Below are 14318 nucleotides of genomic sequence, written 5' to 3' on the forward strand. Positions count from 1 at the left end.
ACAAGGATTTGAACATGGTATAAACCTGAAAGTTTGTGAGGATGCTTGAGATATATCCCCAAACCAGATTTCATAACCAAAACTCGTACCAATTTGGTCATTCGGTGGAAATAATTGAATTTCTGTTAGATATCGAGATATTCTTTAGGAAATTGCATACATTTAGGCGTTTTTCGCGTAATTCTTGAAATTTAACTATTCATTATTTCTATAATTATTGTATTGTTAAGAATTTAGCAAGCATATTCGGATTCAGGGACCTCAAATTTATTATATAGAGTTGGTTTGAAAACTAACAATAATCGCATTGACAAGTGATCAATTTCACCCCGAAATGAGATTTCTCGATTTTTTATTTTAGAGATATTTCTTAGCACTAAAACGACATTAGTTAGAAAATTTCGATACATGAGTCAATAAGACCCACCTTCGTACTTGTTTTCCTGCATTCAATTGTTTGGCATTGTCAACATTATAGAAAACGGACAAGAAAAACCGTGAAAAATGATCAATTTCACCCGAAATTACGGTACCTAACTTGGGAAGTGGTGCATTTGATAAGCACACGGTTGTGCTCTAATGCGCCCTGCTTCTAATGTAGGGTATCCTGCAAGGATACCGAGAAAACCCAATTTTCGGCGAAATGCATTTCCTAACGATTGACTGAACTTACAATATGCTTATCTATCAAAGGATTACTTATTAAGCACTCTAGTGGAATTAAATTTTGTAGAAATAATTTTATTTGCATTATTTATACTTTAGAGAATTTTTCACTAGTTTTTATTTACTAATTCACTCTGGAATCCTTCAAATGATCTAAACAAATATTTTATCATAATTTTTCAATATAACTTAGGAACTATTAGAAATCCCTCAGGATTTTACTAAAAGAGTATGAGCTTTTAGAAACACGCATAATAAAAAAATGAAAAAAAGCAATACAGTTTGGCATCTGTTGAGCAAATGGCGTACTAATGGGTATAACTAGTGACAAAGCGGTCCAAAATACACTCATGGAGTAAAATGGCCCAGTTTACATTTTAATTAAATTAATAATATCTGTAGTACTTACCGAGTAGGAAATTCTTAAATTCACTGCATTGGTAATACTTTAACCACTTTAACAGAGAATTAAGGACTGTTCATTTTATAAAATGGACACCTTGTTTATGCTATATATTTTTTATTTATTGATGAAATCGTAAACGGTTTTCTGTGTATCGTTCAACTATTATTCTACAATGTTATGAAAATACAGAAACTTACAAAATGCTTTCGGTTGAAGAACTAAATAGTTTTAGCAAAAACCTCTAAGAAAAACTGTTCGTCAAGTTTAAGCATTATTTTTCGCATGAAAAAAATCCTAAATTTAATGAAAAAATTGTATGTTGGTATCCTTTACTATTCAACTTAAGGTAGAGCTTTTAAAAACATCAATAATATTCCATCAGTTCCTGACGCTGAGTCACTTTAGTGATCTATTCCTTAAGGTCAAATTTGCTGATACACCATCTTTTTACTTCCAGCAAAAAAGTAAAGGAATAAGCGTGTTCAAAACTGGTTTAGATTACTAAAGAAACTATATATGAATAAAAAAAGCAAAATCTTGAGTTTTAACCGCATTCTTGGGTACCAAAGGAGATTGGGCAAATCTGGGCCCGGAATGTACACAGATGACTCATATCTCATTTGAAAGATCTAAGTGAGACAAGAACAAGTTTGTATGGGGTCAAAAATATTCGTCGTGGGAGAAAAAAGTTATTCCGCATGGTTTGAGATGGATTTTTTATGTTTTTCATTATTTTTTTGCTATATTTTTTATCGATTAAAAATAAAAACATATATTTTTTTCAGCACCTATATGATGATGAAAAGCTCTATGCTTTAAAGAAGTGAATTAGAGCTTTGATTCAGAGATGAAAATATTACATGGTGATGTTAGACCGTAATAACTTTAAAATTTTTATAAAATATGTACGTATATTCGGTTAAGTTTTCTACCAGACCCTGCTGCTCACATTAAACTATTGACTGACCAATCCTTTTTTTTCTCGCAATAAGGTAACATTACGACTTGTATATTCAAATAAAGAAGTCAGCTTCATTCGATGAAAAACAATTGGGAGTGGTGAAAGAAAAGTGTGTGGTGTTATATAAGAGAACTGACTGTAATTGTTTCAGCTAAAGTACATATTTCTCCAGAACGGATTTTGCAAAGAGATCAATAAAACCATCAGCTCAACCTCAATGAACAACATCATCAGCCTTAAAAAACGTTAAATGTGAATTGAAATGCTCATTTGAACTTATCAGTAACATATGCGAAGTTTTAGGATTTCATGTGTTTAAAACAATGACAATCTAGCTAGCTAGTATAAATCATCTCACGCTGTATACTGCATACGTGGATGTTTAGTGTCACATGTACTCCTACATTATCCTACCAGTCTTAAGTTAAAATGTCAATCATTGTCGTTTTACGAGTTGGTATACGAAAGTCGTGGAGCAAAATGATCAATGCTCAATGATTATACCTGTGGGTTGATGGCTACTTTCACTGTAGTAGAACAACCAAGAAGGGTTTCAGCCAGCAAAACCAAATCCGGTAACGACTGCTCGAGATGTGGAGCGATGCTGTGGCGAAATCCTTCTACTTCAATCGCTGAAGGTCACGCTGACTGGCGTCGGTACCGTTCGTCGTTAATGACAGGGAGTTTTAAGCGCAGCTTTTTTACTATCAGGTAGAGGGTAGGCTAAATGTAAGCACCACGATAGATTCTGACGTTGATTATGTCGGAGATGTGCAATCTATCCATCAATACCTGATCGATTCGGGTCCGTTTGCAATGATGATCGCCAGTTATATTAGTACGGGGATTATCTTGGAAGTAGGTGCTGCGAATGACCATATTCTTGGAGGCGGCAAAACAATTAAGCGTAGGACATCCATGTTCGCCAGTCGGAGAGAACTGATCTTCCCAATCGTCCATCTCTATTCCTAATCTTGGCGTTCTAATCTCTCATGATGATCTTGACGTGGAAGCTTGGGTGGCAGGCCTATTTGCGTTCCAGTGGCATCTTTGTCATCATCAGTGCCGTTGATCGACCGTTGATCCTCGACCTGCACATTCTTTTGTTGATCGACCGACCATGTTAATGTAACTGCAACTACTTCAGGAGTTTTCCCCGCTCAAATAACGGCTATATCGTATTTAAACATTAATTTAAAACTTGGACCCTATTATTGTCCGACGTTATTTTGAAATCCAAGATGGCAACATCTAGTTGAAGAAAATCGTTGAAACCCCTAACAATATGGATATTTTTGGACCGAGCGTAACGACGAGATTACGAAAAACGATTTTTAAATCCAAGAATGGCGACCTCCGGTTTGGGAAAATCGTTGAAAATCCATGCTATATAAGTATTTTTGGAACGGGCACGAAGAGGGGATGACAGAGATCGTCATCTTAGATTTCAAAATGGCGTCGTACATCGATTTTTGTCATCCTCTCGTCGTGCCCTTTCCTAAAATACCCATATTGCATGGTTTTTCAACGACCTACCCAAAACGGAGGTCGCCTTCTTGAATTGCTTAATTTGAAATATACTTTATTTACTATGCCAATAGTGCAATATTTATATTCTAATAAATCGACTTTTTCTTTCTATCGAATCAACTCACATATCGAAAAATTCTAAACATCAGAGCACCCCCACAGAACGATGACAATCTAACAGTGCATTCTACCCCAATATTTTGGTTCGTGCTAACCCAATGGTTCGGTTCGTTCTGTCCCGTCTATTTGGCATTTTAAACAAGTACTGCCTTTGAGTGCTTTCTAAAAACCAATATATTACGTCGAACAAACAGTTTATCTGGAGAAATATTTGATTCGGCCTTAGAAAATATTGCATACTACTGTATTACGCTGTAAGTTGCTAGTAAAACCTTGTTTTATACCTGAGAAATGAGATTGAGCTTAAGTTGGCATTTTTAACCATCTTCCGATATTTTAAAACGGGGTATCTTTGATAATGCTAAACGAAACATAATGTCTGTCAATCAGTAAAGCAAACCGAATGCAAAAGTGAAAAGTATTTGTATGATACTTAATGTCAAAGCTGTTTTCGTTGAAATCGAGAACAGAGAGGGCTTAAAAAATAGATGATGTGTTAGCATTTTTCAATGCATACAAAACTCATTGACGGGTATTCAGTAAACATTCAGAGAGTAGTGTTTGATCCTTCGACCTTGACGCTAGCTCCTACTGGGGCGGGCGATAAGGGCAGGATCAAACATGTCGCACGTCGTTCGCGTACCACGGTGGAATAGTATCGCGGATCGCGTTAGTAGTGTTTGATCCTTTGATCTTGTCGCTTGCTCCTGTGGGGCGAGCGACGAACACTTGCTCGGCGTTCAATGCTTTCATCGAGCAATATCGCGCCACGTAGATTTAACCAAAAAACCTCACACGGACTGACGTGCCATTTCAATCCTCCAGTAGGCCGCATTTTTCGAAACAATTAATTGGGGCTGAAGCCGAAAGAAACTTTCGACGCACGATTTGGGAGGAAAAGCCAGCCCAAACGATCGCTTCCAATTTACGCTCCGTTGGTGAACCATATCCCGTGAGCGACGACGAACATTCGGTCGTATACGAAGAAGACAACAGACCCTTTGAAGGGTGAGTTTCATTGCAAGAGTTCAAAATCGGCCAAACGCTGATGGCAACGATTCGCAGGGTTTTCATTTGTATTTATAGACTGATTCGTCCGGTCGCTAGACGGATTGTCTCGGAGAAAGGAGAGCCACCGGCGCGCTTCGTTGTGGACCATCATTCCGGCATCGAGTTCAGAAGTCAACGGTGTGGTCGGGCAAGAGGAAGCGGCCGGAAGGAACATCGAGTGACAGAAGGAGCAGCGTCGAAACCATTCAGGCCGGGGTTGTGTCCCACGTGAGCAACACGTCCGAAGGTCGAAGTCGTCGAGAGCCACCCACGGTGGTCAGAATCAGCGTAGTTCCCGAATCAGGTGTGCGATGTGCCCGTGCGCGGTGCGACCGAGGAATGCATTGAGGAAGGTGCGATGTAGTAGGCCAGGTATTCACTTATAGGACGGGCCCGTAAGTAAAAGAATGATAATTAGCTTGTATGAACATGATTTAGTCCGGCCTTGACGCAAAAGGGGGTTGATAGGAGCTAGGAAGGTGGGAGTATAGAGTCCAAGATTTTATAACAAAACTACTCATAAATCTGTCAAAATCCTAAATGTCTCTGAAAGTCTTGCTCATGCTTCTAAAATAATTATTTCCTGGAATTTGTGAGAATGATTTCCAGGTTTTTGCCTAGGATAAAATAAGAATCATTCGCAAGATGTTGGGAAAATTGTGCTCAGCATTATGCCAGAATCTGGCCAAGATTTATTTTGTAGTCCTGTTCAATGTTCAGAAATCTGGTAAAATCATGTCTAGCATTTCCTATGAATCCCGCTCACAATCCCTTTAGAATCCAAATTAGGATTATGTTAATGTCCTGCCTATGATTTTGAGAGAATTATGTGCCAGGTTAAGTGTTTATTCTATCGAGGTACTGCTAGAGATTCTGTGAGGATCCTGCACAACACTTGTGAGAGTTTTGGCCAAAGTTGTCAGGATTTAGTAAAAATTGTAATAATTTGTCCTACAGTTTTCTTAAAAGTTTGAAGGAAATTCAGTTTATTCTTCTATCTAGTAATACAATATGGGCTTTCTCACTACGAACTTCAAAACTACAACTACAAGTTAATTATTTTGAAGAACAGTTCTAACGGTTCCAAGAAAGAGAGATAATTAGACATAATATGCTCTAACTTCAAGTTGGTAGAACTATCAACGGGCTAGATATAAGACGAATCTTTAAACTCTTCGCGGACTACACAAAGCCCGCGGGCCGTACGTTTTGCAGCCCTGGCTTATGCCAATTCAGTGTTATCACACTAATTGATGTTACGCCATTTTACAGTACTATGCAACATCTTGAGAAAAAAAAAATCAAAACCCCTTCCCCTGAGCGATTTTCTGGGTACGCCAAAAATTCCCCATAACGGAAAATTGGCTCTCGATTCTATGAATAAATGAGGATGCATTCAAAATGAATCGTTTTGCAAGTTTTCAACGTCACCAGTACTTGTTCAATAATATAAATTGTAATAGAATTGATAACAGAATGCTGAAATATTCAGGGTTTCTTCCAAAAAAACTATCATAGTAAGGCAAATTTTACAGCTTATGACGGACTTAAGGCCCAAGTAAAAATGGTGCAAAAGTCAAAAATGAAAAAGCAGTTTTCTCTTTTAAAATAAACAAATCGAAGAAAATAGAAACACACAGCTCTTTTATTTGCCAAATAAAAAGTCTGTGTGTTTTTATTTTCATCAATTTGTTGTTTTAAAAGGAGAAAACTGCTTTTTCAGTTCTGACTTTTGTGCCATTTTTTCTTGCACCTTAAATAAATCCAGTTATCTAGAAACCCGCTCTTTGACGCCTACTGATCTGAAAACCTGTTAAAAATTCAATGTCACATAACTTTTCCAATGATGGCCAGCTCCAGAGGCACATTCCGCGCCATTAGGGAGATGCGTGTCTGTTTGTCACTGTTCGATAGAATATGCTAAAACAAGAGTACCGTTAAGTCACCAGTCACCGTGCGGCCTCCATTCACCGTGCACATGTTCAAATTCCTACAGAATATTCATATAATTTTCACAAATTATTCTTTTGTCAGCAAAATAAGATAAAACTGATGAAATGAAGTAGTTTTTGTCACAAAGCATTTTGAAAAATCTAGTTTATGTAGTCAAAATCGTGTGAATTCTGTTTGGTAATGAGATTTTGCAACACTCTTAGTAAAAGCGCCAAAAATTCAGATTTGTCCTTTTAACGATAGAGTATGAAATTTTTAAAAATTTCAACAAGTTTTCACTGTGGACACTATTAGTAGGATGTATTTCATCGTATGAGCAATGAAATTTTATGCAAATTAGAATTTTTCAATGTGTTTCAGTCGAAACCCAAATGCACGGTGAATGGATCCTTTTCAATATATATATATATATATATATGGTTCCTATTACAGTGCATTAGTGTAAAAGGCATGAAAATATTCGGTAATATTAGATTTATTGTTATGTCGTCATTCAACTACTTCATATTTAGTTTTTGAGTGAATATGGAATGGTTTGGACAATACAGTCAAACCCTCTACAACGATTGTAATGAAAAAATAATTATTAAACCAATTTTTAAACTTTTTATGGTTTTTATTGTAAATAAAGATTTTAATACTCTTAAAAATGAGTGCGCATACTACTAGCAACATAATTGCTCCATCAACAACGTTTCTTCAAGATACAAAATTAAATCATGACGAAAACTATACCTACGCACGGTGAATAGTGACCTAGTGTGCACGGTAAATGGTGACACAGAACGGTACGAGGCGACCTTAACATGACATTTTCAAACATAATTTTTGAGTAGTTTATTGTTATGCATCACTAGTTTTAGATTTTTCCCTGAGTTATTATATAATTGCACGCAACGTTGTGGTATTCTAGTACGCTTCAAATTATTTGGAAAAGTTATATAACTTTTTGAAGGGCAAATTTTTCTTAAATGCACGGTGAATGGTAGCTTGACGGTAGAAGTTTTGATTAACTCAAATTGCTGGGCCCCTCGTCAGCCAACAAGCTGTGAAAAAGCCACTTTTTTATAAATCTTGGGTATTTATCCATTTATTATGTCTTGCATTTCTTTTGAGACACTAAGAAAATACATTGGCATCGCATAGCGAAAGAATGTGGCTTAAATTAAATAAAACAATGAAGTCAAAAAAGATTTTGGCCGACATTTTGAATTTAAATAGGTGAACTTGGTCCAAGACGCACTGATGGAGTAAAATGGCTCACCTCATTAAATCATTCCTAGAACGTTTCAATTTGTATTCTTTGCCAAACGATGTTGAAATATGTTTACCCAAGAGTTGCTGCCACAACCTTTGGACATAATCTCACAGATTTTACCTCAGTTTTCCGGTGAAATTCAACATTTTTCACTTTTTTGCCTAAATAATAAAGTTTTTCGATGATTTCATTAAGGAATAAGCGTTTCCATACCACAGAGCAAACTCATGGAGATACTTGGTTGCTAACTACTAGTTCTCCATACTAAATGGCATTCTACCCCATTCATTTGATCATTTTGAACCACCCCCATTTTTCAACCAACTTTTCTGCACGATTTAAACCCTTAAAAAAACTCAAATTAGGGAAATGTTTTCAAGCTGGTAGCTAGCAAATATTGTAAAGTTACTGTTAGGACTTTAAATGGCGTTAGAATGTGGATCTCATTAAGAGAAAACGACACAAATCCTCAAAGTGGCATTTTGGACCATTTGACCCTACTACTTTTTTCACCATTAGAGTATCGCCTGAAAGCTGAAAAATTCGATAATAAAATTACACGGTAAAAAAATCAATACGTTCGATTGATTTCATTGAACTGTTAACTTAATGTAAAACCCCACTCATCATGTTTTGAAAAGTTCTTACTTTGAATTAGCTCTACTGTATCTAGCTTTGGCTTTGGAGTAGTCAATTGATTTCAATTCAACCATTTATAACAGTCGAGGTAAGATACAAGACTTGCACTTTGATGAGTAAGGTTTAAATTTGGGTCTGGCGGAAACGTTTATTTTGATTATACTATGTTCAAGCTATAACACCAACGTTGAATTCAAGAGCTGCTTCTTTGATATGGTAAGGATTGATCAGTAATACAAATTCAAGAGCAGAACTATTTATACTAGGTATTCGGAGCGAATTCTGATCTCATGGACTGTATTTTCGGTGAGATGCCCAAGTTGCTGTATCGGACGGTGGACTCAGTGTGGGGAGAATCCTTAAGGGGTCGGCAAGTAAGTTGGCTAAGCCAAGAAAACACTTTGCTCACTTTTACTACTGTATTGATCGTAACTCAACTTTGGGTTACCATCCGTCCTGATTTAGTAGGACATATGCTAATTCTGAGATTCTTTTGAGGCATCCTGATTTATTAATCATATTTCAAGTTTTGTCCTGATATTACCTGTTTGACATACACGTTCGAATGTCAAAGACATTTCCATTAAGGGATCATGCACACATTACGCCATGCTCCGTAGTACCAAAGAACAGCATGAATGTTTAAATGGCTTCTATTCCGAAATCCATGCAGAGTTTAATGGCTGAGAAATCGATTTCAGCAACATAGCAAGTTTGGAATGCGTTTCATACAGTATCATAACACCTGCAGTTCAGTAGATACCGTTTTGACTCATATTCCGAACACTTAAGGCCAACAGTGACTTCAAATGCATCTGATTGACATAAATTGGCTGATATTAGGGTAAATTTTCATTTCATCACAAAGTCTAACTGTTAGCTGTTGGGTGTACTGATAATAATGTTAATTTAATTAGTTTTAGTATTGTTTTCACGTTAAAGTATGGAACAACATTTTGATTCAAATGCCGAACACTGTGCTCATTCTGTCTCATATTCCGGACACATTGATTCAAATTCCGAACAGCACGAATAAATCGTATTCAAATGAACAATTTCGCAAATAAATGTATCTGAGCTTGTTCTACTAGTCTCAAACTTGAGAATCATCACTACTCCCGCGGTATAAATGATATTGGAGACGTTAAAATTGAATTGCAATTGACTACCGTTTCCTTGATATTTGGTGACATATTTCAACGAAACATTTCAACCAAATCGCCATACAAAAACCGAGTGTTCGGAATATGAGTCTGTTCGGAATTTGAGACAAAACGGTAACTCTCCCTATGTCGATGATTTTTTTCGGTCCCTTCATTCTGCATACATTTTCACTCTCCATACCTCGATATCCTCCTTATCTGGATATCTCTCTATCTCGATGTGATTTTTATTCCCGATTTGTTCTCCGTATGTCGATATGCCCATTATCAAAGGTTACTAGACTAGATTTTAGGAGCTCAAAACACTTTGCGTAGACGAAATGACGTCTGTTTGTTTTTAATTTTCCTGGTAACGGAGTGATTTTCAATCTAGTATTCATTAAACAATTGTTCTATGTCTCGATCTCTCCCTATCTCGACGGTCTCTTCGATATCGAGATGTGGAGTGTAATTCAAAAATCACTGCCTAAAAATGATCACAAAACCCTGGTTTTTGTCATTCTTTACGCGAATTTTCCAACAATTTCTTACAATAATTGACTCACTTAAAATTTCAAAAGTTTTACAAAGCAAATCCAATCATATTTTCGTAATTTGATCAAAAGAAGTTATCTAATTACTTTCGTAAGCGAACAATAACTGTTACTAGGAATTTCCCACAACAACTTCGTAGAATCTTCAATAGACGAAATTTTGGAAATCATTTTGACAAATGTTTACAGAAAACATTTGGAAATTATTTAAAGTTTTTTTTATAGAACAATCACACGAATCTTGTCAAACAATATTTGAAAGCTCTTCCAATACATGGATGAGGAATATTTCTCATATGGCAGAAAACAGTAGGTACCTGGTTCTGGTCTATCCCATAAACAACGCCGCGAACGTGTCCAATCGTAATAGACCGACACCGTCTCACGATACCAACAATTGTTGGGCCAAAAATATAGAAGCGAGTTTCGCTCACCGTTTATACGCAAACAAACACTAGCACCCACCACGATCGTCAGTCACCGCAACAAAGTTCCAACGTAGAAATACCAACGAATTAAGCCAAATTGAAACAATAACAAACTCAAACACATAAACAATCAACATTATTGCGGGGCTGAACTGGGGGAAGCTGAGTGTATTTTTTGGCGAATTATTGTAGTGTTATTTGATTGCTGTTGCAATAAATTTGATGCTATTTGCGGAGGTAGTGCAAGGTAGAGTAAGATGAACAATCAGGTGGATTGAAAAATACGCTGGTATGAAATATTGTATGATTTACATAGTGAAGTGAAGTGAAAACGCGTATGATACGATTGTAGATAACACTCGGATTTAGATATTGAACAAAATTGAAATGATTGGTAGAATGTAGTATTGATTAGAGTAGAATTGTGAAGGTTTTAATTCACAAACGGTTGAGGTTCATACTATGATACAGAGGCGCGACAACTCGAAAGCTTGGGAAGGACAAACGTTGGTCAACGCTGCTCATGAATGTCACAAAAACTCTCACACTCATAGAAAACTGGACCGCAAATTTGAATTGACTGTTTCTTGATTCCGGTCGTTAACGCATAACTAAGGCTGTGAACCGTTTCACCAGTTCGTTTAACTATTAGTTAAAATTTGACGTTTCGATAGTTATTTTCTCCTCAAATGATTAAATTGAACATCGCGGTCGACCCATTTGAGCTTTGACAGTCGAGTAGTTATTTCAGAACAAAGTTGACAGATGGTTAGTTATTCTCAAATTCACGGGAGCAGACAATAACTTTCGAACTGTCAAGTTTAACCATGCTCCAGAGCAGGGTTATTTCTAATCGGAGGGGAAATAACTATCGAGCTGTCAAATTTTAACTAAAAGTTAAACGAACTGGTGAAACAGTTCACAGCCTAAGAAAGCTTAACATCTTTAGTACCATTGATAAGATCAACTCTACCAATGATACATTGTTTGTCTAAATTTATATCCTGGATATCAACGAAGTAAGCTAAACTCTCCTGAAAAAAAAAACGTCACAGCATGCTTGGGTATTGGTCGTAGCCATGGCGTAGACCGAATATGTAGGCAAAATCACCGATCGAAAATCGAATATCAGTGATTCTCCAATAGGGAGGATATTCCACAGGATGTCCATCACCAGGTCACTTCATTATAAGAAGATTCTACCTGAATGCAGAGTTCAATCAGCACACTACATAACATTGCAGATTCATACATGTTTGCACTCAATTATGCCCTATACACAATAATGCAGCAAATCGAGAATCGACATATCTTGCGGTACTCCTGTTCTGGATTCATACAACATAATCAGAATTTTTGCAGTGCAATCGAGCCCACATCAACCGAACCGAATAAAAAAAAATCCTGAAAACTCCAATTAGCATCCGCTTTACCTCAATGCCTATCAATCCCCCGAAGCCGAAGCAATTTTTCACCGTCGTCGTCCTTTGCTAGAGCGCCTGCACGTAGGCACGCTATCACTCTCTAAAGACTGGAAAGTTTTCCAAGCTCCCACCCGGAGCCCAATTTGTCTATCAACACGTCGGGGCACACGGTAAAATACCAAAAGAATAAAAAAAAAATCCGAAACAATCCGACAGCAACGAAATAATCGGACCCGGCCAAAGTTGCAATCAACCGGAGCCGATCGCTTTTCCCCGCACTCTCACAGGCGGCGGACGACGCGCCTAAAGATAGCTACCGTATACCGGAGGCGAATTGAACTGCTCCTGATGGAAATCCTGGCTACGCCCGTACAACACGGGCGTTGAATTCGTTGATCTCTATCGGTTTATATCTAATTGTTTTTTTTTTAATGAAATTACTTATCATAAAATAGGATTGAATATTATATTTTAAAAACTACACACTGGGGCGAAATTGACTATCATATAACAAGGCCCCTGCCGAAGAAAAAAAATCTATATCGACTGAATGTGGGTCCCCTGTATCGTTTTATTGCAATATGGCAGCATCCATTAATTTTGGTACGCTAAAATTGAAAATTTTCCATGTGAATTGTATTGCGTACAACCTCAAACACTGCATATATTTCTATTTAAAGCAAACTTTTGTAACTTAAATAATTTTGAATCAGTATCAGACATCTATAGACTAGAAAAAATGGAAAGTACGAGGCAATCCGCATACTTGAGAGAAATTGCTTATTGGTACCTGATCATATTCGCCACAGTGGTCAATTTGACCCAGGATTACGGTGTCTAGCTGACAGAGCTCTCCAGTGAGCCGTTCCCGACACCCCCCATGAGAATGATTTTTCCGTGAGGGTGACAGGCAGCGGAAGTAAAGCTTGCCTGAGTCTAGGTGGAGCCTCATCGACTGTCTGGTAACTTTTCACCGGTTTCTATAGGTCGGGCTCGGTAGTGATAAAGAATTAGCGGCACGTGGTGGAGTGGGCTTCCGAATCTATTTGTGCAGCGCCAGATACACATGTCTGACTGATTGTGCGCGATGTCTGGCGGATACCTCTGGTCTTCCTGTGAAAGCATAACTTTTCCATATGGAAACAGTATGCGGTGATTGAGTATGGGTTAAACGAATATAATAGGGTATTGTAACCTTTTATAGAATACATGATTTAAAATTGTTCTAAATTGATCGAAAATTGAAATCCCGTAGAAAAAGTTACAAGTGTACAGTAACTTTATTTAACCCATATTGAAACATTATCACTGTATAAATAAGCTTACTCCCGACTCAAGGATTACAGTAGATTTGTTACAGAGTTTGTTGCTCAGTTAGCACATTTTTTCATAACAAAATATGACGTACTTTTTTATGAAAAAATATGATAACTGAGTAATAAACTCTGTAACAACTCTACTGTTATCCTAAAGTCGGGAGTAAACTTGGATAGTAAGCAGTTAGAATAACAAAAAAAAAATTACGAAATTCAATCTTCAATGAACAAACTTGAAACAAATTTAATTTACAATTTAAACAAAAATTCACCTCAAAAATTGAATACCGTCAAGCTACCATCCACCGTGCATTTGAGAAAAATCTGCACTTCAAAAAATTATATCATTTTTCCAAATAATTTGAAGCGAACTAGAATACCACTACGAGACGTGCCATTATACCATAACTCAGGAAAAAAAAACTAAAATTAGTGATGGTTTACAAAAAAATACTCAAAAGTTATGTTTACAATAGGGCGATGTTCAAAACTGAAAAGGCAATAGATGGCTCTTTTCCAGTGGTAGTAAAAACAAAATCCTGAAGCAAAGAAAGCACCATGGAAGTTGAACTAAAATCAAAAAGTTATGTATTCACATTACGCTTGATTTCTCATCACTACTTTTTCGATCCAGTTTCCCAATTGTTAGTAATTTACGTATTTCGTTATTTTCCATACGTTTTGACAGCTTTCGACTACCATTCTTCCAAGCGCTTGTGTTGGAAGTTTGAGAAATTTGAGAACCCAGCGTAGCGCGATCAGTGAGTGGAATATAAACATCAGTGTCGCTGCTCGGCGGCCAGTGAGAGAAACTGAATGTTCGAAAGGTTGTTATCTGTACTTTTTACCGCTGACGCCAACTGTTAGCAGT

The 14318-nt window shown here is 37.0% G+C and overlaps 1 protein-coding gene across 1 annotated transcript in view; it reads right to left on the reverse strand.

Moving 5' to 3' along the window:
• Window positions 1-14318, reverse strand: part of LOC5575195 (beta-1-syntrophin) — a 756119-nt gene that overhangs the window by 119332 nt on the left and 622469 nt on the right. The window lies entirely within an intron of this gene.

The sequence above is a fragment of the Aedes aegypti genome, chromosome 3, assembly GCF_002204515.2.
Source record: "Aedes aegypti strain LVP_AGWG chromosome 3, AaegL5.0 Primary Assembly, whole genome shotgun sequence".
Lineage (NCBI taxonomy): Eukaryota > Metazoa > Arthropoda > Insecta > Diptera > Culicidae > Aedes > Aedes aegypti.